Source organism: Thermobia domestica, chromosome 11 (genome assembly GCF_964235325.1).
Source record: "Thermobia domestica chromosome 11, izTheDome1.hap1.1, whole genome shotgun sequence".
Lineage (NCBI taxonomy): Eukaryota > Metazoa > Arthropoda > Insecta > Zygentoma > Lepismatidae > Thermobia > Thermobia domestica.
The window spans coordinates 122,080,421-122,107,404 of record NC_137464.1 but is presented as its reverse complement, the minus strand read 5'-3'; positions in this window follow the sequence as shown (position 1 = coordinate 122,107,404).

Here is a 26,984-nt window from a genome sequence, read left to right as displayed (position 1 = left end):
CTATTCTATAAGATCCTTCATCATATCCCATAAAATCTGCACACACAAATTCCTCTTTTTCCTAACAATGGACACTGTCAATTAATGTGCACTTGGTGCCCCCCAATATTCCAACAGTTCCGGAATAACGAATAGCGTTAACGTATACGAAGTTGTTCAAGATGACTTAATAATGGCAGAAAGTCAATCATATCATAAAGTAATCTTGTTGGATGCGGCGGAGATATGCTAGGGGTTTCGAGTGGTAGGTGCTCGAGGATAGCAAGTTTTTGGTAGAAAAAGTTTAAAATCATGTTATATTTTAGACCTTTATGGAGAGCAGATCCTAATTGTTTCATTATGACAAATTTTACGGAGTATGTCCCCGCCTCCTTTTGAATATACAAAGATAAGTTTATTTATTTTATTTTATTTCGGTTTTTAATGATAGGTAGAAGAGCTATGGATCCTTCAAGTTTGGCTCTAATAGTCCCAGATCTAAAAGCCGGAAACCCAACCGAAATCCTTTCGGCGGCAATAGGTGAATTTTAGGAATTTGTCGTCCAAAAGTGATACATGAAAAGTTCACACTTCCTTTCGTATGCACGGATTGTGTGTGGATAAATACGCACAGATACTTGAAATTATCGGTGCATATTTATCCACACAAAATCAAGTATCTGCGAAGAATTTTGAGACAGGCAGTTACTGCATCAAGGAGATCAGGACAAGAATTGCCATGGCCAAAGAAGCATTCAACAAGAATAGATCACTCTTAAATAGCAAGCTCAATATTGGACCTAGAAAGAAGTTGATGAAATGCTATATATTGAGCATTGTAGTGTATTGTTCAGAGACATGGACATTATGGAAGTTAGAGAAGAAATACTTAGAAAACTTCGAAGTGTGAAGTTATAAGAAAATGGAGAAGATAAAATGGAGAGAGGGAAACAAACGATGACGTTGTAAAGCAGATAGGGGAAAAGAGGACACTTCTAGCCAGCATCCTTCTTAGAAAGGCCAATTGGATTGGACATATCTTACGAAGAAATTGCCTTCTTCACACCATCATATGAAGCAAAAATGAAAGGGAAGTGAAGAATAGGAAGAAGGAAAACATAACTGATCGATAATTTGAAAAATAGAAGAAAATATTGAAAGTTAGAAGAGAAAACTGAAGATCGAGTAACGTGGAAGAAACATTTCCAGTTCCAAATCTAAAATTGAACCAGTTGAGAACCTTCCAAAAGCATTGAGAGAACAAACTTGTAGAGATGGAGTGGGAAGGATGACTGTAATTGTTTCTACCTGTAAATCTTCTCAAACCAATTTTCTTCTGTTTCTCACAAAATTTGCAAACTGTCATCTAGTTATGATTTACGGTTTCCGAGCTTTGGCTCCTTAAATCTGCCGAAATTCAAAATTTTTGGGACAATATCAAACGGTGGTTAGTTGGCCAATGGCCACCGGTTACTATTTGGTACCAAAATGTTCACCTACAGAGCCCAAAACAGCAGTTTATAAAGGGGCCGGAATGGTTAGACCTCAAAACAAATCTAGATGACCGGGGGAAAACCTAACGGGAATAAAAGTTGCACCAGACTTATAAAGTTAAAGATTGGACATGCGTGGTAACCAAAAAATTTACTACGAAGGAGCGAGATAGTTGTTAACATTCTGAAAAGAAATTTGATTGGTCTGAGCACGGTACAAGGCCAAAGTCAAATTGAGAAAATTCATCTTGGTACAATCAAAGATGTTGGGAATATCTGGGGAACGGTCGCTAGTTGACCAGTGGCCACCGGTTACTATTTGGTACCAAAATTTTCGCCATCCTCTTGGGTATTGATCAACCCAATATGATCTCTCTATGACTTACTGTTCCCGAGATATGGCTCCTTAAATCTCCCGAAATCGGAACTTCCTTTCTGCCCAATATCTCGGAAACGGTAAGTCATAGAGAGATTACATTAGTGTTGATAAATATCTTACCAAATAATGGTAAATAATTTGGTACTAATAGTAACCGGTGGCAACGAACCAAACCAGTGGCTACCGGTTACTATTCTGTACCAAAATCTTCAACTTCCTCTTAGGTATTGATATCATCTCCAATATCATCTCCCTATGATTTACGGTTTCTGAGATATAGCTCCTTAAATCTTCAAAAATTGGAACATTTTTGGCCAATATGTCCGGAACGGTAAGAGAGACACGAAAACTTCCATCACTTTCTCACATAGTTTTTGATGCTTTATCGAATGGAGGGCTCAAAATTGAAAACAATCCCAAGCAACAAACAACCAGCAAGACAGATAGACACACACAGAGGCACAGAGAATCAAGTAACGATCTTGTATAGTAACGATCTTCGTTGAAAACTGCTTGTATATATTTTAGACTAATCCATTTTGCAATCCGTGTTGTAACCAGAAATCGTAAACTTGGATCACTTTCGGTTTGAACAAATAAATATACGTAAAGACAAAACTCTTTCCTGGGACGTTGAGTCTGAATCAAAAACGCCGCGTTTCGATATATATTCCGTTTTTACGCTATGAAAACAAGTGTTGATACCTGAAGTACTAGTGAACTTCAGCCACTATCGTCTTAGATAGCTAGTTGAGAGGTGTTAGTGGTATGTTGTATTTTGACGCTGGCCGTTTCTAGCTGTGTGTTACCGTTTGTGTTACATAGCCGATAAACTTTGAAACCGAAAACGATGAATTTGAATCACGTTAATGGAGAAGAAGACATCTATTCTTGATATATATAATCTATTGAAGAAAATTAAAACAGCTTCTGGTTATCTGTTACCATCTTTGTCTTATGGCAATAAACTTTGAAACAGGAATGGGTAATATAACCACTTCCGGTTTGAACAGAGAATTAATGGAGAAGATTGACGCTAAATTGAGTTGAAAAACTGGTACTTGATATATTTTGTCAGAGTGTTGCGGATGGTGATGGTGTGTTATCTCTAGACGCTAAAATGACTACAGAAAACCAGTTTTCAATATCTCTTACTGTTTTTGCTCCCGATATATGTCCACTAGCAGGTGGATGGATATAGTCATTTTATAAGACTTCTTACATTTACGGGTAGCATAATTTGGAAGTCTAAAACTGAAATAAAATATTTCTAATCATACATGCAATATAAGTTATTTGACTTTAAATTAGCCTATATAAAGTCATTTCTTTAATAATACAGTTAATTATTATACGATCATTCTGATCAAAATGAGATACTTCATGAACTTTATAAAGTCTTTCCTAAAATCAAATGATATTTAACAATCGTCTTCCTTAATGTAATATCACAGTTCTTTCATAGTAAGACTGTCCTCTTTCGCACGACTCCAAGATGTGAATTACCGGTACTAGTAATCAAATACAGGACAAATCAGAGGTAGATCATGACAGAAGTCACATCAGTGTATATTAAAGTTTTTTTTTTCACTTGAAACCAAAGGAAGAAAAGTTTGTTAATATAATTATTCATGTATTAACCAATTAAGATATTAGATACCTTTCTTCTCGTATAATTCCCCTTAATTTCACATGTTCACTTACGAGGAAGGTCCATAAACCGTGAGAGTTGAATTTTGATGACAATTAGTGACAAGATTCAGTTCGAGATGCTAAGTAACGTAGTAATAGTCACTCGATGCGCAAATGCTTCGTTGAGCTGCTACACCGACGCCATCTTGAAATCCAATAGGCAATGTGCAAGAATACCCTTTTGGCATAAAAATGAAAAAGCTTTTGGTATATCTGACTTCAACATTGTAAACCAGGGTAGGGCATCTATATGCGGGAGTACTTCCAGTGCATGATCGCCATCTTGAAAGGAGCCATATTGAATCGCGGTCAAATATGATAAATGGCAAGGGGGTCATGTGGGGTATTAAATAGCATTGGAATTTACTCCTGAATCCATTTCCGTAACCAATGTTTACATATCTGTTTTCAGTTCAGAGTTAGGAGCTCTCTCACCCACAGGAACATATAAACACTGTGCAAGTTAAATTTGTGTTATGGAAGACGGTCATGCGAGCAGTTTCAGGATTTTAACTAATGCAGTAGTAGTCACTTGATCTACAATAGCCACTATATCAATAAGATCTTTAGCCTAGTGAGAGAAATCATTAATTAAATTGAAATGCCTGTAGTGAAAAATGGAATAGCAGCACTGTAACAAATTATAAGCACTTAAATGATGTAATATAAGTTAGGTGCAACGGCACATATGATTTTACAAGGATATGTCTTGAAGTTATTAGGAGTTAATAGATAAATTATCAGAAAAATAATATAAACCGGTTCACATAAGCAGATATTAATCTACTGACCTTTTGCTCTTTAGTTGTGATGATGGAGATCCATAACGAAGTGATTAGCACACAGCATCATGGAGCAGTACAAACACTTAACAAATGCACTTTCGTCACAATCTTCATAACCACAGACACTATTTTCTACTTGCAGCATAGTATCCAGAGCATTTGTAAATGAACCAACTATTGCTCTGGTGACGTACCCACATTTTTGCCATGCATATGCAAGCATGTCGTTTAGGACTGGCGCACAAAATCGCTGATACACAACAGAATGCATTTTCATTATGAAAATTCTGTCATATAACTTGTTCAGTGTACCAGAAACAATGAATTTATGTCGAAAATAATCCTCAAGTCTCCAAATTACCAGTTTATATTGCCGAAAAAAGTATACATCAAGAGGCTGAATAAATTTGGTCTTTGGGGATATAACTTCAACACGAATGTTTTTCTCATGTAACAATTCTCGCACGTCTTCACTCGTCTGTCCACTTCACAAGTCAAGCAACAGCAGGGAATCCTCTTTCACATCAGGAATAACCACGTTTTTAGCCACCGTTTGACGTGTTCGCGAGTGAGTTTGCCTGATTTGCTCGCATCAATAACAATGTTGAATGGTCTCTGTCTAGCTAACTGTTGTTTCACTTTGGGTCCGAACACGCCTTTAGGCTCCTGGAAACACACACACACACACACACATATATATATATATATATATATATATATATATATATATATATATATATATATATATATATATATATATATATATATATATATATATATATGTGTGTGTGTGTGTGTGTGTGTGTGTGTGTGTGCCTAGCCGTAGAGGAAATGTGAATTTGGATGGTATATGCGTGGGACACTGAGGCCAAAGACTGAACGACTGCTGTGGTATGTTTCTCACCTATTTCTGACAGAGTTCTACCAGAAGTCATTTCGTACTCAAACCTTGACTAATCAGTATTAAAGATGCATTCACTGTGTACGGTTTCTCGTATTATTTTCTTAAATTTAATGACAAAATTTTGGGCAATATCAAGTAATTCACCTTCGTTTTCAACATCTTTCTTCGTTACAAATTGAATAATCCTTCGTGAGCGAATCCTGTGCTCTTTTTTAAATTTGTTAATGAAATCACGAGAAGCACGGAATGGATAGTTCAATTTCCTCGCTGTCAGTAACAACCACGCTTTTAAATGATAATCATGTACCGTAAGTCCTTTAGTGCGATAAATGTTGAATGTTTTTAGTACTTCGTATTTTAGTAGTGACATTACATGAGAGCGAGGAGGTTTGTTACGGTATTTCAAAGCCTTATACACAAACGCCTCATTGCATTTGAATTTCTTCGCTGCAGCTGCAATAGTGTTAAGTTTCTCATTTTTTTTCAATAGTGCAACATGATCCTGAATTTGTTTGTATTTTTTAACGACAGCTTTTGTCACGTACAGATTTTGTCCGGCTTGGAGATGACACCTCATACTCGCTCGTAGAAGACTCACTTTCACTAATTGATGGACTAGTTATCTGTTTGAAATCCATTTCGTTTGTCGAATCTTCACGCTCACTCTCTGTGTCATTGTCTACATATAATGTGTCACTCACTGTTCGACAAATGTTACCATCATATTTGCTTGCTATCATTGCAAGCAATGTATCTGCAAATGTCTTATCTTCTACCCTATTCTCTCTCACGACACTATATTTTTCCACCACTGCTTGATTTAAAATGTTGACTGCGTTTATTGGATTAATTGTTCGCATCTTATGCACGGAACGAATGTTTCACTGGTCCAACAAATGCGTTCGTATCGAACGTCACACATCTGCTCGCACCAAAATTGCTGGTACTACTACCGTTTGTCATTCGGACACAGACACCATACACATCACTGCACACCCATGTTGCAATTATTGCCTGTAGGAAAACTCTCTAAATTCTGAGTGCTATGTCTTAATACCCTAAACAATAGTCTAAAGTCAAGAGAACTAATAAGTCTACTTTGTAAGTTTTTAATAGTACGGAGTACAATATTGGGGACATTCACCACATTCCCATAGAGTATTTCAAACACAAAAAAGAACCATCACTGTGAGTGTTAAAGCACATGAATAAACAAATCCCAAAATGAATTTCTTGAGTTGTCAAGTACGTGATTTAAATAATAAATAAATCCTCGAAACACCTGCTACAATTAGTTATTTATCACAGTTTTGATATGAAAACTAGTCTTGCCCTTATTATAAGCTAGTGTTTTATCGTTAAAGGTGGAAAGATGCCGATGTTTAATTATTTAATATTGAAGGAAAAAGCAAAATGAGGCTCTTTTTATGGATTGCAACTTGATATTGAATCTTGTAACAATCTTTATTGCCACTCTTCTTAGCAGGTGTGTATGCATTCTCTTATCACTAATAGCAGAACAGACACAAGAAAAAGTGAATTCTAAGTTTCCAGGTGTATATTCTAAGAATAGGCTGTGAACTGATAATTTAAATACCCTTCATTGTTCAGTGCGTCAGCGATAAATCGATTTTATTTAGACAAACTGACAATAAATGCATTAAAGTATTTTAACTTCGTAATATGCACGGTAAATTATAGGTTGTCAAATATGAGTATTGGAAAGGAACGCAATATTCTGCAACAATGAGGGTCTTTCCGTAAGGTTTCAAGATTGGAGATGGAAACACAATATAATGGACCATGTAAAATTGCCTAAAATAGATTTTTGGTTTGATTTAGTTCAACGTCCCACACTTATGCCCGCTACGCTAAAGGAGACCTGGACCTACTGATTATAGTGGATTTTCTAATATACTGTATATATCTGAACAATCCCTTTGGCATTCTCTGCTCTTCAGTAGTATTAAACATGCGTTTCATCGACTACCAGTCTATTCCACCGCAATTTGAAATAGATATAATTTATTACAGTGCTGCTATTCCATTTTTCATTACAGGCATTTCAATTTAATTAATGATTTCTCTCATTAGGCTCAAGATGTTATTGGTATAGTGGCTCTTTGGATCAAATGACTACTACTGCATTAGTTAAAACACTGCATTTGCTCGCACGACCATGTTTCATAATACAAATCTAAGTCGTACAGTTTTTATATGTTCCTGTGGGTGAGAGAGCTCTTAACTCTGAACTGAAAACAGATATGTAAACATTGGTTACGAAAATGGATTCAGGAGTAAATTCCAATGCTATTTAATACCCCACATGACCCCCTTGCCATTTATCATATTTGACCGCGATTCAATATGGCGGTTTTCAAGATCTCGATCATGCACTGGAAGTACTCCCGCATATAGATGCCCTACCCTGGTTTACAATGTTGAAGTCAGATATACCAAAAGCTTTTTCATTTTTATGCCGAAAGGGTATTCTTGCACATTGCCTATTGGATTTCAAGATGGTGTCGGTGTAGCAGCTCAACGAAGCATTTGCGCATCGAGTGACTATTACTACGTTACTTAGCATCTCGAACTGAATCTTGTCATTAATTTTCATCAAAATTCAACTCTCACGGTTTATGGACCTTCCTCGTTAGCTGGAGAGAGTAAAAGCAGCATGTGACCTTATTCCATTAAATCAATCTTTCTGAAAATTTTCTAAATCGCTTGTCACTTCCTGCGAACATGTGTTTGCTCAAAAGAGGTCATTAAAGGTCAGAGAGGTCCGCAGGATTTTAATTTACTCCTACTTCCTGTTAAATATCTACTGCTTTAGCACTATTTATTCTGTTATCATGGTTCATACGTCATTCTTTTCAAAATAAAACAACCTTCGAATGGAGCTAAACCTGTGAGTATAGAAAGTAAAAGAAACGCAATTTGAGAAAATTCAGAAAATTTCCCTATATTCGGGTCCCCTTGTGAATCGGCTCCCACTGCATGTATCCGATTACAATCCACCTTCAAATATACTTCTGTCTCTTCGAACTCATATGCCAAGTAACATTATAATACATTGAATAATTACGAAAAAACTAATATTTTCTAATCATGTTGGAAGAATCAAAATGTCATGTTAAAACAGAGGGGAAAAATACGAACTGAAATAAAAACTCTATTCATCCATGTATCATTATTCATACATCATTCTTTTCAGAACAGAACAAGTTTTAAGATGGTTCTTTCCATACGTGTGGATAAGAGACACGAAAAGGAAAATTCGAGATAATTGGGAAAAAATCACTCAAAAGTTCCTATCAGGAAGTTTCACACCCCAGGACCAACTCCAGGTACACACACTCGGACACAATCGACCCCGACGTATACTCATGTCTCTTCGTAACTTATGTACCAAGTCATAATGCAACACTTTGATAAGGTACGAGGGAAAAATATTCCCTAATTCTGCTCCATATCAGATTTTGGATCTTACAGTAGGATTGGGAAATATTTGTCTCTCGAAATTACTCAAGGCATTATAATATAACTTGGGACATAAATTACGAATAAATAGGGACAAATTGCAAGGTAGGTTATATCTCGATCATGCAGCCGCGGCTAGTCGAAGGGACGGAGAGCTTCCCGAAAGAGATAATTTGTAGGAAAATTTCCCGAATTATCTCAAATTTCCCTTTCCTTGTGTGCCATGCACATGCGTGAAAGTACGGTATGGGCGCTTGTTTCATTCTAAAAAGAATGGCGTGTGAATCATTATACTCGGATGAATAGTACCGTGGTTAAACATTTAAACTTTAGCTCATATGAGAAACACGTTAAGATCTCAGGAAGAATATGACATCAAATAATAGTGAATTGCATTGTCATCCACAGACAGGTCAGAAATTAAAAGAGAATTATGAAGCAGATGCGGGCCACGTCAGTTCGATTAGTTCACTAGGCTTCGTGTATTTGAAAATCGAGGAAATGTACTTGTGTGTATCTCCACAAATGATGTTGAGTCTTCCGATATAACAAATCTAGTCTAGTCCAATACCAGAACTTCCCACATTATTACATCCTTTGTAAATGAACGGCAATCAGAAGATGCAACTAAATCCATTTATGACCCTAGTTGCAAGCAAAAATCAAAGAGGTTTAAAATCCAAAATAAAAATGATCAAAGAAACACTAAAAAAATTGAGGTAGAAAAGTGTAAACAGGGAACTAGAGATATTTCGTTATTCGCTCGTTGCTGCAAAAGGAGGGTAGATAGATTTGGATAAAAATGCTCTGGTTCGAACTGACAGATTATTCTTGTTCTGCAAATACTGATGGAACTTTTCGATTGAGGAATAACGCAGCGCTATCAGCATTACTTGACAGGGCTGAACCATAGATGGAATGAATTTGATACATAGTATTTGAAAAGCGGCAAAGGCAAAATCATTTGTAGATTTCGCAGATATTTTTACAAGGAGTGTATTAAATCGTCTCAGCAAATTGAGACATTGTAGTTTCGAGCATTACAACGTAAGGTTCATAGAAGGACTGTGTAGAAACTAACGAACAATGAGTAATTACCGTCTAGTTTAGAGAAGAGTAGAAGGTAAGAGGTACACCACTTCCTTAATGAAAAGCATTCATCGATTTCTCAGAAAATAAGTCATATCTAGTTTTATTTTTATCAATACAGTTAATTACTTGTTGCATGATCTTTGACGTATAAACAACCTCTAATCATGTCAGTCGGGTTTGAAGACCATCATCATGTAGAGGCTTCACGTGTAGAAGATACTTAACCCTTTAATACGCGCCGGCTACTGTTGCAGCCCAGCGTTTTTGTTTTCGTTGCCGCATAGTAGCTCGAAATGCTAACACAAGGGGTGTATGTGTACCTTCCTATCCACTATTATTCTGCGTAGTTAGTGTGTGGTCGAACGTGAAAGCGAAAGGAGCTCGTTGTTATTCTGTTTGCAAGTTTCATGGGCTACAACTGTAGCCCGCACGACTATTGCTATCACGAGTGTTCCAAAACGTCGAAAGTTTTTCATCATAGTTTCAGTGCTGATCAGATAGCCGATGAGTTAGCAAATGTCAGTTCTGATGAGGAATGTTTTGTAGATGGTGATAGTGACGACGGTGAAGAACATTTTGAGACCGAAGAAGTGCATTTTTCGTACACAGAGATAATTAGTGAAAATTCAGATATGACTGTGAATTCCGGGAGGCAGGGATCACTGACACGTGTTGATGATAGTGATAATGAAGACAATTCTAAAGTTAATTATTATGTAGCAAAACACAATTTCAAATGTAAAAAGGACACTCCTACTCGTAATATTCGCACTTGTCCTCATAATATTGTGCTTCGTTTTCCAAGACCTAAAGGTGGGGTTAGATCTGTGCTGTCGCAACTAGAATGTCTAGAACTGCTTTTAGATGTAAACGTTTCGAGACTTATAGTTGATTGTACTAATATTTACATTGACAATGTTAGAAAGAGATTTGTACGTGACCGTGATTCAAAACTTAGTGACGAGACTAAAATACGTCCCTTTCAGGTTCCTTAGGGAGTAACAGAAAAAACACCAAGTGTATTTGGGAGAATTCTCGAGGTTCTGGTATTGAAACTTGCTATTTAGCAAAGAGTGAGAAAAGATTTCACTTTCTAATGCGCTGCATTAGATTTGATGATATACGTGATCGGGAGGAACGAAAGTCTGTTGACTGGCTTTCACCCATACGAGAGTTGTTCGAGCTTTTCGTTCAAAATTTTAAACGCTTTTATACTCCTAGCAAATTCTGTACTGTCGATGAACAGCTAGTGAGTTTCGTGGAAATTGTCTTTTTAGAATTTATATGCCAAAGAAGCCCGCCAAATACGGCATCAAGATCTATGCTCTTCTATGTGCTAAAACATTTTACACGGTGAATCTAGAAGTGTACGTCTGGACTCAACAAGAGGGACCATATAAGATTGGAACATCCGCAGAAGATGTAGTTTTGAGAATAGTTGATCCAATTGCAGGAACTAATCGCAACATCACTACTCATAACTGGTTTATGTCCATACCCATTGTGGAAACATTATTATATGAAAAAAGCTTACTCTCGTATATACAGTTCGTACAAACAAGCGCCAAATTCCCAGTGAGTTCCGGCCAAATAGTCAATGAGAAGAAAACTCATCACTGTTTGGATTTCACAAAGATATGACTCTGGTGTCTTACTGCCCTCAAAAGAACAAATCAGTACTGTTAGTATCTACAATGCATCACGACAAGGCGATTGATAATAAAAGTGGTGATGCACGAAAACCTTAAGTCATAACACTTTATAATGACACAAAGATCGGTGTTGATATTGTTGACCATATGTGTGCAAAGTACAATGTAGCGCGGAAAACAAAGCGACGGCCAATGGCGATATTTTTTAACCTTCTGATCATTAGTGCCATCAATGATTTGTGCATCTACAAAGCTAACAAAAACCAGAAAACAAGCACAAGAAGAAATGTTTGGAAATTTTAGCATGGGAGCTAATCAGACCTCAAATTGCTAAACGTGTGGAGGCTCCAAACATTCCAGTAAATACGAAACACAGATGCAGGCAACTATTGGTAATTGAAGAACTAATGCCTCAACGCTTTCAACCAGACAACAAAGTTAGTAGGTGTTAACTTGTGTGGAAGAGCCAGAGATAAATCAATACGAAAATCTTGTGAGCGTTGTGGAAGGATCACTCATCGCTTGTGTGCAGACCATGCTTAGGACATGAATAGGAAAACAGTAAAAGAAAAATATGAGAGTGTAAATAGCATATGCATAATTATGCACAATTACAATCGAACTTTGGTAGCAAGAAATTATAAAAACAATATTTTGCTGAAACAGTATATGTTTTGCGTATAATATATTTATATGTAAATACCTTTGTAATTTTTTGTAAAATTATACATATATTTAAAGCATTTTGAAATATATATGCTCAGGTTCAAAATATGTCAGATTGGTACATTTATTGCTAAATACAAATAACTTTTACAGTCTTGTTCCTAAATTACTTTTGAAATATAAATGTTATTGGTCTTCTTTGTGTATACATAGCTTTCAAAATAAACCTATTTCTCAATTGTGTATAGAACCCTTAAAATAGTTTATAAATACAATTCCCTACAAGAAAAGTAGAAACATTTTAAAAAAACTAGTCAATATAATATAATAAAAACAAATGGGCTAAAGTGGTAGCCCGCGCCACTATCCATGACACAAAATTCCACGCGCCTGCTGCAGGGTTAATCATTGATATCGAATCACGAAGAGGCCGACACTAGTATAGTTCACCTGAGCACATCAGATTACTAGCAGCTGATAACAAATATCAAATGTACCATGTTCTTGTTCTTGGCCGTTACTTCAAAAGAATAAATGGTCTTGAAATATGAACGTTAACAGGAACATCCAAGAAACCTAAATATGTTTCCATTCATTCCATTGTAAGTAATCTTTCTGACTAAATATGCAACACTTCACTCGTTTTTCAGGCTTTGGCAGGATGTGATACAACTAACCACTTTGCAGGGTACAGAGAGTAGAAAAGTTAGGAAGCAATTTTTGAAAAATTCAAATTTACTCTAAAATGTTAGTGCTGGAAATGTTGATGACAAAACTGTTACCGAACTTGAAAAACTTGTTGTAAATATGAATACAAACTCAGAACAAACAACATCCGTCAATGAACTACGTTGTCACGATATCTTTGTATTTTCAGCATAATTCTAAATATCTTTTATTATACTTCTGGGCAATATGTAACTTTAAAATATGCACTAACTAGTTGGGAAGAAGAAGAAGAAGAATATATAAGAAAAAGAAATAGAATCAAAATTGATTCTAATATGTTGATGAGTTTTGTCTGTAAGTTGTCGTTATATAAATAAATGATATAATAGTTCACGAAGCATCATATAAACTATGTATGTATAATTAAAATGTGTATTTATTTCAATAATTGTGTTCCACTAAAAAATAAGAAATTTAAACGCAACATAAACTGTTTTGAGGGAATTTATTGATATAATATAGTCAAAAATATGTCTGAGGACCTGTATATAACAAATTATGCTGTTGTACAAATTTGGTGGTCCTCGCCGCAGGATCATCATTGTTATAAAATTTGGTGGTTGATTCGTCGATTCGTCGAAGTTCAGTAGATAACCTCCTAAGAAATAAAATTTATGTGAACAGATTGACTTTTGGTTACCTTGTTTTGATAAAAGAAATATCAATACGGAGTATACATTATAAAGGAGTGGCACAAAAATTTTGAGAACTATCAAAATGAGTCATACTGACGTTGGATATGCAACAGAATCAAATGCTAACAGGGAAATGAACTTTTCTGACCTAGCCGATCTCATTAAACAACAAATGCAACAATCGAAGCAACAAATGGAACGAATAAACTAACTGGAGGAACAACTAAAGCAAGATTTTGGTACCCGAATGGATCAACAGACGGAACAAATGAACCAACAGATAGAACAATTAAAGCAAGATTTTGGTGACCGAATTGATCAACGAATGAACCAACTGGATCAACAAATGAACCAACTCGACAGTAAAACTGATCAACAGATAGTACAATTAAAGCAAGATCTTGGTGAACAGATGACACAACTCAATAGTAAAATCGACCAGACAACTCTGCGAATTGAACAATGTGATCTTAAAATGGAACGAATTATACATAGATTCACTGAAATGCAAAATTCCATCAAAGTGGCAGAAACTATAGTTAATGATGATATTACCCAAGTAAGTGAACCATAACCTTTCACAGAAACTATGGAGAATACAGATCCTAAATGTGCATCGACGAAGGAATGTGACGTCATTGATTTAAATGTGTGGATGAAATTTTCTGTTTTCGCAAAAATATACTGCGGTATTGATTGGATCAGATTATCCTGACTTTTCTCTTCATTCGAATGCTTTTGATTGTCTTACTGATGGTGCGTGTAATGAAGATTCTGGTGTGTATCAATGTGCGAAAAGTTATGATTATTTTCGTCTCGTGAACGCTATTGACTGCTTGTATACACGATATATTCAACATGATATTAATCCTGAAGATGATGCAATGGCAATAGAACAATTCAATGATATATACACGATAATGGTTCATGTAGCAGGAAGAAAATTGATTCCAGTATTTGTGAAATTCAGAAAGAAAACGTATGTTCCCACTAATACTTGTAGTGATTGTTCGATTGAGTTAGAGCTATTGAAATGTTCATTCAACGAAAAGACCAAAATGATAGTAGTGAACAATGCGATGGTGCTTTTACCGAGCGTGATGCAGCGCGTTGATTTCAATCATCTAAGTGTGACATTGCAAAATTTTGAAAATCCATCAATGGTGCAATACTATCCTGCACCAAACTAACCTTGATCGAAACCAAATTCGAAACATGTCATGTGAGATTAAAGTGTGATCCCAATGTAAACTGTGATGTTAAATTCACGTGTACCGGTAACGTAACCAAGCCTAATTATAGAAAAAACAAAAACCGTGGTAGGACAAATTACCGTGAATATCGGGGAAAGAATAGGTACAGATATGTTAGGACACACGACATCTCGCCACCAGTAAAACGAATGAGAACAACTTAATTTTACCGGTAACACAACCGAACCTAACTTTGTTAGTAATAGTAATCGCGTAACTGAACCTAATACTAGTGTAGTACGATTACGTATAATAAGAAGCACGTAAGGATTAGATCTAATTTCGTTCGAATTGGGTTTTGTAGAAATTTCATAGAAGGTACAAATTCTCGAAATAAGAAACAAAGAACTGTAGAAGCAAGTAACGTGCAAGACTGTATTCCGATTTGTGACCTTCAAAGCAACTTGAATGAATTTGTTGGTCATGTAACTTAAGCTAAAGTTACTACGTCCAAGAAAACCGTATTCAATTGATTTTGCTTTATTTCGCTTGAATTATCATTATGATTTTGTCTGTTATTCGTGTCTTGTTTGAATTCTATGAAGATAATTCAACAAATTAACGAATGGAACAATTCGTACCTTTATGATCTTAATAATAAGTTAATTATTATATTATGTTCTGATTATCGAAATTTCAATCTTAATCTATATTTTGTTTAACTATATTATATATTTGATCCTTTTTCGTACAAAGATCGACCATATGAATATCATACATACATCTTTTTCAAAACTTTCTTCATTATGCCTAAGTAAGTAATTATTACCTTGTAACAAGCAATTAATGGACCCGAGAAAGGACTGAAAATTAAATAACTTGTTAATCAAATTTCGAATGTGCCTTATCGTCGTTGTAATGTATAAATAAATGAAGTTAATGATAAAATTTAAATTATATATATGATAATAATATTGTTATAAGAATGAGGTGCATTAGAAAACCTCAAATGATTAATATATGTATTACTTAACGGTCCAGGATCCTTTTTTAATTGTGAATTCAATAAAAGAAAGTCCTATATATTGGGCGACATATGTAACGATATTTTTGTATTCTCAGCATAAGTCTAAATATCTCTTATTATACTTCGGGCAATATGTAATTTTAAAATATGCACTAACTTGTTAGAAGAAGAAGAAGAAAATACGAAAAAGAAATAGAATCAAAATGGATTCTAATATGTGAATTTGATGAGTTTTTGTCTCTAAGCTGTCATAGCAACGTTGTATAAATAACCGATATAATAGTTCCCGAAGCATCATATAAAATATGTATATATAATTAAAAGGTATATTTTATTTCAATAATTGTGTGCCACTATAAAATATGAAATTTAAACGCAACATAAACTGTTTTGAGGGAATTTCGTTACTTAATACAGTCAAAAATATGTTTGAGGACCTGTATATAACAAGTTATGTTATAACATACTCAATTGGTTCACGCTAAAAATCCAGAACTGTTACTACCAACCAAAGGCGTTTTAACGCTCAACATCAGGAGATCCAATTTGTAAGTATTCATTTGTCTTCAGGAAAACTAGGCAACTATAATGTTTCTTCTTCCCGAATGTTGTGAAAGTAGAAACAAAAGAACATTTATAAGTGCCGAAATGGACTACTCAAGAAGCTATACCACAAAGTTTCGCACAGCTGAAATCTTACAAATGCAAATTCATGTGCAGAACCAGTAACTACAGCTTCATCCCTTTTCTGTAGAGTGCATTAAATCTTGTGGTTGCAATGGTGATAAATGTTAAACTAATTTCCTAACCGCATGGCCATAGATTATAAGTTATCTGATGACAAGGATTGATAATTTCATGTTACTAATAACAGATTATAAATTGGTATTCTATTTCTAAACTTGGCATTAGAAACGACAGTTTTCCAGATTTTCCATTGGTTGAAAACGTTACATATTTTTGCATTGAGTTATTGCAATCATCGTGTATATATTTCATAACAGATCAAAATAATGAAAATAGACTTCCCTTCCAGCGCGTAATTACTGACTTTAAAATGCTGCCTAATAATCTTTTGATAGGAGTGATCCTTTCAGATATGGAAACTTTCCTAGTCGGAGTTGACAAGTGAAAATTACCCCTTTAATACGGTATGTAACATGGTTTGTGACAGACATAATAAACCGTTTATTACCTCCCTTCTCAGAAATCTGTTCTTTATTAGAACTACTTTTCTTCTTTCTTTTTTACTTTACAAAAGTTACTGGAAAGGGAAAAAGGTATCTATTGTTCGCTGATAACAAGGGCTGGTAGATGATACAGAGCTCATATAATATATTGTTCTGAGATGTGCAACTATCTCTCAAACGAGCTGAAACAAACATTTTTACAAACACAGAACTATTCACCCGAGTATCATGATGCATACATCATTCTTTTTCAGAATAGAAAAAGTTATTAGATAGCACTTCCATATGTGTGCGTGATGTACACAAAAGGAAGTTTGAGATAGTTCGGAAAATGTCCCTCTACAATTTCTTTTTTGGGAAATTTTGCAGCCCCTCGACCTCCCTGAGCTGTACAAATCCGGATACACTCTACCCTGAAACATACAGCTGTTCCTTCGTAACTCATGTGCAAAGTCACATTGCTAAATATTGAATAATAATGGGAAAACGCATCTCCCAATCCTACTGGAATATCCAATATTTGATACGGAGCAAAATTGGGAAATACTTTCACTCGTAACTATTCAAAGTATTACATTCTTATGAAGAGACAGGTATATCAGTTATGAAGGGACAGGAATATACTTCAGGGTAGATTGTATCCAAGAATGTGCAGCTGGAGTTAATCCTAGGCACAAAACGTTCAGATTGCATTTCTTGTAGACAAATTTTCCAGTTACCTTAAATTTCCCATTCCCTTCCGTCACGAACGCATATGAAATTTACCATCATAAAGCATTTTTAATTTTGAAACGATTGACGTATAAATCATGATGCTTGGATGAATAGTGTTGTGGTTTAAAAACATATTTCAGCTCGATTTTTTTCTTCTACATGACATTTTGGAACTTCCAACAGGATTTGGAAATATTTTCCGTAACTATTCAATAATTGCAATGCGACTTAGCGCATGAGTTACGAAAGAATGAGAATATATTTCAAGGTGGATTGTATCCAGATATATTCTGTCAGGGCCAATTCAAAGGGTCCAAAAATTCCAAAAAGGGATATTTTAGAGGGAAAATTTCCGAATTATCTCAGCTTCCCTTTTCTATACATCCCAATCTCGTGGATTTGGCTCAATGTGATAGTCTGTTTTATTCTAAACAGAATGACGTACGAACCATGATAATAGGATGAACAACAAATATTTAACTGGAAGTAGGAGTAAATGAAAATCCTGCCGACTTCTCTGAACTTTTATGACTTCTTGGGAGCAAACGTATGATCCAGAAGTGCTCTAAAAATTCTCAGGAAGCTCTATATGATGGAATAAGGTCACCTGTTACTTTTGCTCTCTCCAGCTAAACCATCTCCTATTTTAAGGATCTTTCATAACTTATGTCACTCTACTATTACTTCAAAGCGATGTAATTTTAACTTTTACTAATATAACTCCCCTCACGAGCCGCCTCTGAAATAAATGTATGTCTTGTAAGACCTTCATACACGATAGCAAAAATATATTTTAAAATACAGGACTATCCTTATAAGCAAGAGTCCTAATAACCCTACTGTATATCCACGTAATTTTTTATGCACACGTTTATCTGAATGGCTTTAACAGAAATATGGAAAATAATCTTACCTAAGGAAAAAATACTATGCAGTTTTCCAATATAAGAGCTATATCTTATGTTAGATCTAGGTTAGTGTTAAAAGTATATGGACATATAATATTAAGATTAATAATTATCTTAAATATTTTGGCTTCACGATCTTCAACGTGTATCAAATTATGTATAAGCCATCCATATTTGTTAAGCTAGTGGTATTCACCTGTTTTCAACAAATTTCTAAGGGTATTTTTCTACTTAAGTATGTACAGCCATATTTAAATTATACATACCGTAGCTATATCAATACTGTAGGTGGAATATACACGGCCGTAAAAAATCCTTCTTTATCATTATCTCTTTTCTCTCCAAAACTGATCTTTAATTGCTATATAAACAGTTTTAACTTTGTTGTGTCTAACTTGACACTTAATTCATAATGAAACAGTATTTATTACGTGTTAACTATGTCCAGTTAATTAATTTAGAACTTTATTGGGTATAACTAATGAATCAAACGCCTGTATAATATTTTTCACACTCTTACATAGAAACTAAATGTCTACCACCATACAAAGATTGTAGCCGATGAAAAGAGTTCAACCGAGCTCGGAAGATACGAAGTGTTTTGAGTTTTCAGAAAAGTTAAATAATGGACAAATTTAAATTATACAATATATTACTTATTAATTTAATACGTAATATGAAATCCTGTGAAATATACAGAGCATTTTGTGCACGAGGTGGCTTTACTCTCCCAAATTTCGAGATGTATGAGCTACAACGAATCACCCTAACGTCGTTTGACAAATGACTGTTGATGCTAGTGGATGTGCAAAATGTGTTGTAACTCCTACAATCAGACGTAAGGCATTGTATCTTAGAGATGGCTGAAATTTCCGCAAAGATGCAGCACATTTTACAATTTAAACTCGATTTACAAACCTGCGCAAGTACTTGAAGACATTTTGTACTGTTCATGCACCATATCTGATCAAAACTAATACCCAAAAGACGGTTCAGTCGCTTTCGTTCTGGAAATTAAGATGTCTAATAGGTTTCTGTCAGTACATGACCAATCGCAGTAGAAGTGGATGATATTCTGGTAAAAGTCAAGAAAGACTGACATGTAACTAGTTACGACATCACCAATGATCTAAACATCTATTACCAATCACTGTTAAACCGTTTGAAGTAAGCTAGCTGAAAAGGATGTTGGACATCTGGGGACCACATGATCTTTCTCAAAAACTGCTCGCTCGAATGTTCATCTGCGAATGTGCTCAACGTCACAAGCTCAAACTTCTCCTGAAGTGGTTGCTCACGGGTAACTAAAAGGGAACAACCTATGACAACAGTGTACTCAAAAGCTCCTCTGTCGTCGAAGCGAGGAGAAGCTCTACAGACTAAGCAGGGCTTGAATTAACACCCACCATGATTATCCTGTTTGGTGGAATTGGAAGAGTATCGTTCATCACGAGTTACTGCTACCGGGTTGGACGATGAAGGTGATCATGTAGTTTGATGCTGGTGTTCTACTGGTCCACGCTTAGTTGCATGCATGGAGAGCATGTCCGCGACCGTTCAGTCTATTTGATGGACGGGTACCGCCAAACAAGGAACACCCCGTAGTTCCTCAATACGATATTGAATGCTCTTGCACATGTTGCACCGTCAGAATTTGTCCCCTAATTCTGACTCGCCTAAGCGATGTAAGCCCTATTCTTTGAGGGAGTGGGATACGACCACTGCGCGGCCAGACCGAAGTCCTGAGTGCCTACCAGTGACCTACTGGTTGAGACAGACTGCTAGTGAGCCAGTTCTACCATGTTCTGCAGGTATGGCGCTCGAGCGTTATAAGGCAAGCTCACCTCCCGCCCGTGTTCACCGTTACCCAGATTCCTGAGATTGGTTCCCACAAGCAACCGAATCCCACGGTATGACCACAGCCCGGCAGAGTCCAACCCAAATCCAAATCCGGGGCCCAACTCAAATCCAAATCCGGGGCCCAACCCAAATCCGGGGCCCCAGGCAATGCCCGAGGGGGCTTGTTCAATCCCGGCTCTGCCTACCTCTATCGTTCAACTGGCAACCGCCTTGTCGTGTATAGGTACCACGCACACGTCGAGATACTCCCGTATCTCATCCCGGACCCAATGGTACGTGTTAAGTCACCATTTGAGTTTGGCCCATATGCTACAGAGTTTCCTCCCGTTAACAGGATCAGAACCGTTACCCAAAATCCTGGGATTGGCTCCTCCTACACCTCCGCTTGGTCTCTCCGCGGGCAGGGACCGGTAGGGTCGTCCAAGCAATACGGGACTTCCTCTAATTACGGTAGAGGTACACCGTACATTAGCAGAGCCAATGAATGATGTAGACTGTTTGCTCAAAGGCAGACATTGTCATTTGGGAGCCGTGTCTTCCGAGAGAGCCGTGTCTCCCCTGATAGTCCCGCCCAAACAATACGGGGCTACCTATCTTTAACGTGTTTAGGTACCACGTACACGTTGTAGCAAGCTACTTGTCCGAATCCCAATGGTACGTGTAAGCCACCATTAGAAGGGACACCCACACCCTTCCTTCGGTAGGGTAGTTCAAGCAATACGGATCTACCTCTTCTTATGTGAGAGGTCAACCGTACCTTACCAGACCAAATGACTGATGTAGACTGTCTACCTTTAAAAACAATGGCCATTTGGGAGCGGCGGCTCCCCTGGTAGGGTCGTGGCTAATGCACCCAGCTCACACTACTGGGACGAAGGAGTGACTCACTTCCTCAGCGCTCCTGAGGTATGAGCATGCATTAAGATACTAGGTATCCCATCCCGGACCCAAGAGAACGCATTGCACTCTCTTTGAGGGCAGTACCTACATCATCCTCCCGGTATGGCGCTGGATCCGCCCACACTCTTGGACACACCAGCTACCCACTCTTTTTAGCGTGTTGTGGTACCACTCAGCCTTATCTCCCGGACCCAAGGGCAAGGCTTAGTTTCCCATTTCGGGGATACCCGTAGGTTCACCCCCGCCCGTAGGTACGGTAGCCTAAACTACCTACCCCACTGAGGACTTAATGAGGTCACACGTACTCTCCCAGATCCAATGGCATGAGTTAGTCTCGCTTTTCTGAGAACACCCGAGGGCTCACCTCCGCCGGTAGGATGTTGACCCTGTAATGCACACGCTGCCATATGGCAGTTAAAGTACCGACAGCGAGCCTGGATTACAGTCACCCTATCTTCCCCGTGAAGCAACCGCTCCCGGAAAAGGATACGAGAGCGGGCAAAACACTGGGGTAGCTCCCCCTTTCTCAGCACGGGCTTGGGACCGGCCATGGCGGGGTTGGTGAACATGTACTGTCGAAAATAAGTACGAGTGCACCTAACAGCTAAGTCAAAAGAAACGGCAGGAACTGGACAACAGAAGTGCTGTCGTATACTTCGCCGAACATGCCAGACTGAAGCATGTTTAACTAAGCGTTAGAAATTAAGAACAATGAAACTATTATTTGGTTCGGTATCTTGAGTGCTCATTTAATGGTGCTAAATTAGTTTCAAAAGCGGCTTGAGGAAACCAAGTGTCACAATATTTTGCATAGACGACACATACTTCTACAGTGACGAGATTATGGTGTTGCTAGAAAAGTTGCAGAGTGTAATAGAACTAAACAGTGCATTGGTTCCATAATGTTGTTTTCAAATAACAATATATATATTCTCAAAGTTGATCTACAAAGGTTCTTCTTAGACAACCTGATACATAAGAATATGAAATATTACCGAAAAAAGATTCAACCAATGAGTAACGTACATTTGAAAACGCTGCTGCTGTTTTTGGCTTTTGAAGCAATAGTGATGATTCCGGACGATTTTACAGGAGGAGGAAGGAGATGACAAGATTTCAATATACAGGATGTTAAAGAAGTATTACGGAAATACTGACAACTCTAGTTGAGTGTTAATCGGAGCTTTGCCCCAAGAGGGAATTATTACGCAACTCAGGGACGGAACTGATAATAAAACAATATTCAAAATGTTTTTGCAATGTCTTTCCTGCATTAGAAAACACTAAAGGGAAAATGAAGGATATGGTTCGTAGAACCTTTAGTCTTCTCACTATATGCGTTTATTACTGAAGTGACAAGACCGGCAGCATACAATTTCCTTATGATCTCTGTAGGTCGAACAATCTTAGGAAATTATCGAGCATATGAAATGAAATAAGTGTTTGCAGTGACATATGAACAATTTCACACTGTTTGAATCCCGTGTGTACATTGTCAATAATACTAATTTAGATAAAAAAATATCCTCTTATATTTGGAACAGACGAGGGTATTTTCTTCCTGCAAATGTTCATGAGATTGATGTTGTTATCTTCATTCCTCATTGCATGAGGTGAGTTGATTTTAATTTTAACATGTCTTTCAGCAGCCAGGCAATATGAGACGTGAACCTACTGATTAACGTGGAGCTCCCGCCGAGAATTAAGCCTCTGATCTCTCACGCCAAATGTTCGTGTCCTAACCACTTAGCTATGAAGGGAGCTCTCGCTCATCATTTGAACCGAATGTTAAACTGCCTGAGACAACTGATAGAAACGTAAAATGAATCTACTTCTAAGCCTAACGTGTTTCTGTGGTGTGGTATCGTTCCAATTGTTGAACTTCCTTGTCGAAGCCATCGTCAGAATTAAGGCGATTACCAAACTTATTATGTAAAAAGAAGCTATCTGGCATAACAATCCAACTTGACGAAGGAAGTTGTCCAGCTAGTGACATAGAAGAGAATACTTGTCCAAAAATACCATAAGCGACCTCAGGATCCCAGCGAACTTTTGTAACATAGCTGGAATGGCAATTGCTGTGCTTACCTTTTTAATGTTGGCATTGAAACTATAGATCCTTTTTCTTGCAAATATTCAGTTGTAACCCGAAAACCGTTTGGATCTTGAAACACACATATTAAATTTCCTGCGTCATTAGAAATTCCAATATATGGCCCCAGCATATTTACAGTATAACCAGTGGTAGTTTAAATAGTAAATGGCTTACATAGAAGCATTTTTTTGTCCAGGGTATGATTTTCGTTCATTTTCATTATTCAATTCATTACTTTGGATTTACTTATTTTACACCAAGTTACACCGCGACTGGTCAAATCGTTGTCAAAATATATTATAGGCGAGTTAGTGCTGCTTCTATGGTGGAAAATAGAAGGTGCCCCTCAAACATTAAGCAGAAATATTTCAATTCGAATATTTTCGACGCGGTTTTTGTTAGAAACTTAAAGGGCGAAATATATTCTTACTTGTTTTCCGTAAGGCTCTTCAAGCAAAGTATATTCATACTTTGTTTCAAGAGGCCTCTTACGGCGAAATTAAAATACCGCTAATTTTATGCGATATCTTCTAATAGGTAAAAAGATAATCGAAAAGCTTAACGAGAACTCGCTAGACAATGTTATTTTACATGAGATACTGTTATCATTACTCACTTATCTGCTTTCGATTTCCAGCCATTTAGAAAATCGATATTTATTTTCGCGTTTATAAGTGGCTGCAAATGGAAAGCTATAAGGTGACTCGTGATAACGATGCTTCGTGTAAAATAATATTGTCTAGCTCACTCATGTTCCACATTTCGATTCTTTTATCTATTTGAAGATATCATATAGTTACTGTAAAATTAGCAGTATTTTAATTTCGCAATGGTTAGGCCTTTTAAGTCGTTTTCAAGATATGAACAATTTTTGATTTCGAATTTTCAACAATAACTTCGGAATTTAAAGGAATTTCAAGTTGATTTCCCGGCCAAAGCTATGTTTGGATATGAGGTACCTTTGGCATAAATATCACAGCATTCTGTGTAAGCGCACTTCTCATCGCCTTATCCGGCTATACCCTTTTGCATGCCCCAAGTTGAACACAACTGTGCTAAGCGAACAGTTATACATATATCCCAAAAATATTAACAATAACAGAAACGGAATTTCACTATTCTATTTATAATATTAACTTTATATTTTCAGCTCACATGGTATCGATACTACACGATTTTGGTATAACGTTACTTTTATATCCTCAAAGGATCATATAAAGTTGAAAGTTCTTCATGGGCCCTTGGATATATTCAGTAAGTATGAACAATAACTATTATTAGAGGGCGACTTGAGAGAAAGAGTGAATTACCTTAATTATGACAATGTTGCTATTTTAATCTGAGAAAGATTTCTTTAATATATTTTATATACTATTATTAAGTATTCTGCTTTTTTCAGGTCCTGTCACTAATGAGTTCTTTTTTGTTTATTTGGGCTTCGAAATGTCTGTTTCACGTTTCTCGATCTTCCGCTTCCTCTTTTAACTTCCAATATTTTCTTCTGTGTTTTAAATCATTGATCAGTTGTTTTGTACAGACAATAACAGTAAACGCACCGCTCATTTGCGACCAACGGCGTTGTATGTTTTTTACATTTTTAGGGTATTTTACAATGGATAAAGTGACCTGCAAATTGCACAATGGTTGTTGGAGGTTTCCGATTAATCAGAGGAGGTTTCTCTACACCCAGGTACATCGGAACCAAATTCTGAGGGGCTGATTACACCACGACAGTCGAATGATGAAATCAGCGATGAAGAAGAAACAGAAAACAGTGACCACGAGAGTGCAAGTGAAACTTCAGCTGGAGAAGAAGACGACAAAACAATAAATGCTGCAGTAATTTATGGTCGCGACTATGTGACTTGGTGGAATGTTCACGCTCGCCCAAAACGCATTTATAAAAAAAAACATTGTTTTCCATCTTCCGGGCGTAGAAGGTGACGCAAAAAACCTAAAAGTGTAGTAGGGTGTTTTCAGTTATTCTTTCCGGATGATGTGATTGACACTTTGCAGCATATACTAACATAAAATTGGCAGAAATGAAAGAAAAGTACTCTCGAGAAAGAGATGTTTTGGACACTGATCCCATTGAAATAAAAGCATTGCTCGGTATCCTTTATTTAGCAGGTAAACTGAAATCTTCTCACGAGCAGGTCTCAGATTCATGGGAAAAAGACGGCACAGCAAAAGAACATTTTCTATAGTGAAGCGTTATAACAGGTTTTACCTTCTTTTGAGAGCTCTGCGATTTGATGACATTTAAACGGGATCCGAACGAAAAGTAGTACATGACAAACTAGCTCCTATAAGAGAGTATTTTGAAGGTTTTGCGGAGAGGTGTAAAAAGTGGTGCAATACCTGTGAGCATGTAACTATAGACGAAATGCTCGAAGGTTTTCTGGGACGTTGTTCGTTCCTACAATATATGCCTAGAAAAACCTGCAAGTATGGTATCGAAATATTTGCTCTCGTCGATTCGCGTATGTTTTACACGAGTAACATGGAAATATATGAGGAGAAACAGCCCGATGGACCGTTTAGTGTCGACAATTCACCAGGTAGTGTAGTGGAACGACTGGTACAGCCAATTATGGACACTGGACGTAATATTACAATAGATAATTCTTTCTCCTCTGTTAGTCGTGTAAATGAACTTGTCACAGAACACTACTTTACAGTTGTTGCCACTCTGAGAGAAAATAAAAAAGAAATCACATCGATAATAATGAACACAGAACCAGGCCGGAATACAGCAACATGTATGTCTTTGGAGAAGAAGAAATGATTGTCTCTTACGTGCCGCGGAAATAAGGGACGTGATACTCATCTCAAGCATACAAGATAAAAATGATATTGATGAAACCCAGGTGACAAACTTAAATCAGAAGTGATAACGTTTTATTATGTTACAAAGAGTGGTGTAGATGTTGTGGACGAACTCAAAACTTGATATTCTGTGTCCAGAATCAGCTTTCGGTGAACTCTTCATGTTTTCTTCAGTATAATGGATATTGCTGACGTAAATTCTCAGATCATATACAAGTTAAACATAGGAAATTCTACTTGAAGAAATTAGCCTTAGAACTGACACATCACATTGCAAATAGAGCTGCTTATGTGGGAATTCATGTTGATCTTCGGATGAACATTCAAAACGCCTGTAGACAAAGTAGTAATAAAGAATCTCCCCCACTGGAGTAAAGTGCATTTTTTGCTCAAAAAAGAAAAACAGATAAACGACGGGAAAGTGTGTTATATGCCTTCAGGCTATCTGCGGTGAACACACGGATACACTGTGCAAGGACTGTCATGTAGGATCTGGTGTAAAACGTCATGTAGATTGAGAAAATTATACATCAAGAGTATGACAATTACTATTGATAATGCATGAATTATGTAAACAGGACTATGTATTTGAGATAGTATTTTCTTTCAATTGTTGTGAAGTGGTGATTGATATAATTGGATTATTGACAGATATCTTTACTTGTAGAATATATAATACGCAGTGCATGTAGCAGAATATGAAATTTTATATACCTAACATACTCGGGTGAAGTTTATAAAGATATTTTTAGAAACAAAATCAATAGATACTTGTGGAA